Consider the following 5,035-nt stretch of genomic DNA (forward strand, 5'->3'; position numbering starts at 1 on the left):
CACATGCAGCACATGCAGCACAGGAACGTTCTGTCTGATACAGCGAATATAGGCCTAAACCTATGTTTTAACTGCAAAATTAGGGGTCATCTTATATGCCCAGTTGTCTTATATGCCGGCAAATACGGTATATTAAAAGTTATAAAATGAAATTTAAAAAGATTCTGATTTACTCTTAAAAATTGGCAGAAATTAATTTATATGCCAATAACTGCTAATAAAAAAATGGGCAAGTTAAGTGTCACATACTGTTGATGAAAATGTAAATTTGGGGAGAACAATCTGGTCACATTTGCTAAATTAAGTATGCCTTAGCTTAGCTTATGAGTTAGGTTAATTTTTGAATAAAACACCTAAGCAAATCTTTAAGAACAGGGGAAAATAATTCATGACAACACTATTATTCATGGTTGTTTTTTTTTTTTTGAGTCATACCCGGAAGTTCTCAGGGCTACTCCTGGTTCTATGCCCAGAAATCGCCCACGGCAGGCTCGGGGGACCCATATGGGATGCCGGGGATTTGAACCACTATTCTCTCCGGTCCTACTATACATGTTTTGCTTATAATTTGTTAGAGCAAAGGCTTGGAACCAAGGCCAAAGTTCATCAACAGAAAATGAGTGCATCTTGTGTGGCATTTGCATATTATCAAATATCAGCAAGAAAGAAGGAATTACAGTCACATAAGTCAATAAGTCACATAAATCAATAAGTCACAACAGTCAATATGAATAATTCACAACACATGATGACTCACAAATACCAGAAAGATAGTTCAATGGATTGCGGCAACCATGTTTGCGTATAGGAGACCCAAGTTTAAATTCCTAGCAATTCATGATCCCTCTGGCAAATTCAGGGCATGATCTCAAAGTACTGAGTTTGGAATAGCCATGAATACTGTTTCTGAGACCAAAAAAAGAAAAAAAAAATCAAAACCCAAAGCAAAAGAATAATTCCCACATGTAACTTAAAGAATAACAAGCTAAAAAGAAAAATGTAGTCCATGAAGAACCTAAAATCATATTTGATATTACTCATTGTTCAGAAATATGTGAATAAAGACATAGATACTGGAATGATTTACATTAAATATAGGATAAGGGGAGATGAGATTGGTTAATGACACTGTATGTGGAACTGAAATGACAAAATGTAAGATGCATAAAAGTCAGTATACAAGGAACCTTGTAAATGGAACTGGTAATAATGTGTCATCATCTAAGGAGTGAGTGTCACTTTTTTTTTTTTTTAGCAATTCCATTATGTGTACTGGAAAGTGGCATATGAACATAGAGGATGATGAAATAGGATAATGCATGAGGAAATGACCAGCAGGACAGCTACATTACTAGTTTCTTTTATTGACTTCCTTCCAAGGATAGCACCAGAATTAGGGAAAGAGAACATCCAAGATGGACTTTGAAAAAGTTTCCACCAAAAATGGTAGGCTGAATTATTTTTGTAAAAATTAGACATGAATTATTATTATACAATTTACTATCTATTTGTTTAAATAGATAGTATTTATTTATCAGCCAGGTAGAGACCAATCGGAAAAGAAGAGTTTACAAAGAAAACATTGCAGCAAGGAGAACTGTCAGGCTCATATGAATTGTACACTCATATAAATTGAAAATGGAAATAAAATTCCTGGACAAAAGTTCTTAGGGTCCTGAACAATGGTCCAAGTGGTGCCATCTGTTCATAAAATCGTGAAGAAGTGGTTGGAACCTTCCAGAACTGAATTGGACTGTGTCCATAGAGCTGCTGAGGCAAGATTCTGTGGCACCAGATAATCAGGAGCATTTCCAAGGGAAGAAGGCCACTCTATGCTGTCATTTGCCTTGCCTTCCTTCTTTACAGCAATTTCCTCTGAAAAGAAAACGAGAATTTTCCTTCCTCAAATGCTTGTCTCAACCTTACATTCTTTTACATAACTGAACCACATTGTCCCTCCTTTCTTACTAAACCCCACCCAGTTCATGATCATTCTTCAGCTCCTTGCTCATGTTTGAGAGAAGATGCGACAAGCAAGGGTTCCCAAACCACAGAAGCCTTACTTCAAACTAGGGCCCTTTTTCTAATTCTCAACATGAGCTTTGCTTAGATTTACACCTCATGGTACTGCAACTTCCTGAATAAAGCAGGGAAAATCATACCTAGTTGTCAGGTTGTTGTAAGGATTAACATGTCAGAACAGGTATAGACATCAATATTCACTTATGATCTCCTCTTCAACACTTTTATGCACAAGTCCTGATTGATCTATTCTTTCTAGGATCTTCCCAAATACATCGAGGTGCAACCCAGTAATTTCCAGTCTGCTATTTCATGGTGTGAGTTTTATTTCATTCAAGTGATGCTTGGTATGACTTTTTTCTTTATGTGTTTTTTTTTATGCCTGCCTTCTCTTCCCTCATTTTTACTATGCCTGAAGACTTAGTACATAATGAATTCTGTCCTAGACTTATGAACCAGAAGGGTCCCAGCCTTCCCTAAAAGCATCCAGGAAAACATTTCAGTCAGGTGTAAACTGTCTCCATGGGTGTGCAGGAAAAGATTATCACAAAGGGAAGCAAAATGGTATTCCAGGACCAAAACTCTGATGAAGAGAATGAAGTCAGACATTTCTGTTTTTTTCCAGAGACACAGCTTCGTCTTTTTGTTCTGTTTGTTTTTTGTTTTGGGGTCACACCTGGCAGCGCTCAGGGCTTACTCCTGGCTCTACGCTCAGAAATAGCTCCTGGTTGGCTCGGGGGACCATATGGGATGCTGGGATTTGAACCACTCTCCTGATGCAAGGCAAGCGCCCTACCTCCATGCTATCTCTTCGGTCCCAGCTCAGTTTTAATGCTGCCAGTGCATACAGGCACTTGGAAGTCTTTTCCAGTGATATCTCTCTGCTCTCCCTATCATACTTGTCTTTTCTGATTCCTCCCTCCCTCCCTCACTCCCTCCCTCCCTCCCTCCCTCCCTCCCTCCCTCCCTCCCTCCCTCCCTTCCTTCCTTCCTATCCTTGGCATGCACTTCTTGGCATACCAATAAGGGGTTTTGGTAGTTAGATTTCATAAAAATTTCTTAAGCCATAGGATGATATCTTAATTTACAATCTGCCCTTTTTTCAAAATTTGCTGGAAACAAGATGCTTTCCTTTTTCTGGGGGTATACAGTGGTGTACCTGCTTGGTAGGAATGCATGTGGGACACTCTTGAAGCTTCTTTGAATGAAATTAATCATTCATTCAGTTCCAAGATGTATGATTTGGGCCAAAGAAATTTTACCCTTTCAGAAATACAAATTCTCTGGAGGACTAGAACTTTCAAAGGAACCAAAAATAATTATCATCTAGCATAAGATAGAGGCATTTGTTCTGCAAACTTAATCCAGTTACACTCCATCCAGTTACATTCCAATTTGCACAGTTAATATTTGCTATAAGGTTACTAGAAACAAAGCATGAGAAAAACACTTCAGAACAGTAGTTCTTATTCATCAGCAAGTAGAAGAAGGCCTGCTGAGCTTTTCTTTAATTTTTTTCCTGTAAAAGCAGCTTGGCTGAGTTTTCATTTATGTACCATAAATTTTGCTCATTGAATTGTATTTGCTCATTGTATGCAATACAATGATTTGCAGTAAATTTGCAAAATTGTGCCAACAGTGTCAAGCTTCAATTTTAGAACATTTTTTCTCATCACAAGAACTTTAAAAATGCTGGAGCCCAGGTCTTATTTCAGACCAAATCAGTAAGACAAAAAAAAAAGCATGCATTTATGACTGTACAGAAAAGGAATTTTAAACTGTGATTACTGTAAAGGAAAGACAGTATACTCTAACCACATCAAAATTTAAAACTTCCTTTGTCTCATCTCCCCTCTTTGTTTTGGAGGGTCACACCTGACAGCTATCAGGGGTTACTCCTGGCTCTATGCTCAGAAATCGCTCCTGGCAGGCTCGGGGGACCACATGGGATGCCAGGATTTGAGCTACTGTCCTGCATGCAAGGCATATGCCCTCTCTCCATGCTCTCTCTCTGGCCCCATCCCTCTTTTTTTATTGTTGCTGTGATGACTCTGCAGGGGAGTGTCAAGTGCATTGGCTGTAATATTTACACACATGGTTGCAGTACACTGGAGATCACACATTTTGTGGTGGTATTGAGAATCCTAAGCATTGACGTTGGTGAGATCATGCATGGTGCATGAGAAATGGTCCTAAGCATCCACTCCTGGCCTCATGTTTGCAAGACAGGTGTTCTGCCACTTTGACCCCTAAATCTAAAACTTTACAGTCACCAACAATGTTCAGTAAAAAGGGAAGCAATTGATTAGAAGAAAACATGTTGTGGGCAAAAGATCTGAGTAGGAAATTGTCTTGAGAGAAATAGTCAATAAAAATAGACTAATGAAAGTAAGTCTGAGATGCAGCTTTTTCTATCAGTTTTTTTAAGTTACTAATAATATCAAGGGTAGTAAAGTTGTGGAGAAATAGTAATTAAATAGAAATCAATATGTCAATACTTACCTGGCAGGGGAGATACCATGATCACGAAGGTGGTTTTCCCAGTGTGAGGCTTATCCATTGCACTCCGGATGTTCCAAATGTGGGAAACTCGACTGCATAATTTGTGGTAGTGGGGGACTGCGTTTGCGCGCTCCCCTAAAAAAAAAAAAAGAAATCAACATGTCATATTTTTGCAGGGCCAGGAATGAAACCTAGAGCTTCACCTGTGAAAGGCGTTCACTCTGCCATTGAGTCATTCTCAGACCTCATGATACTTTCACTGGGATTCTCCAGGATTCTTGTATCTTGGTGCCTGCATTCTTCAACCCTGGGAAGCTCATAGCTACAATTTCTTTAACTTGTGTTTATTCAACACATTTGCCTTCCTTTTCTTCAGGGACTCAGATGATTGTTTTTACCCAGTGACAGGAAGTAGAACTGTGAGCAGTGTGAGGAATGATGAGTAGAGTTCAGAAGACATGGTGGTGGGCTGCTGAGATGATGGAGGTTGAGAGTGGAGATTGCCAGATAT

General features: G+C 39.0%; 1 pseudogene; it reads left to right on the forward strand.

Moving 5' to 3' along the window:
* The first annotated feature begins 4,516 nt into the window (after positions 1 to 4,516).
* LOC125996837 (uncharacterized) lies at positions 4,517 to 4,662 on the forward strand (annotated as a pseudogene).
* Positions 4,663 to 5,035: the final 373 nt, after the last annotated feature.

The sequence above is a fragment of the Suncus etruscus genome, chromosome 18 (genome assembly GCF_024139225.1).
Source record: "Suncus etruscus isolate mSunEtr1 chromosome 18, mSunEtr1.pri.cur, whole genome shotgun sequence".
Lineage (NCBI taxonomy): Eukaryota > Metazoa > Chordata > Mammalia > Eulipotyphla > Soricidae > Suncus > Suncus etruscus.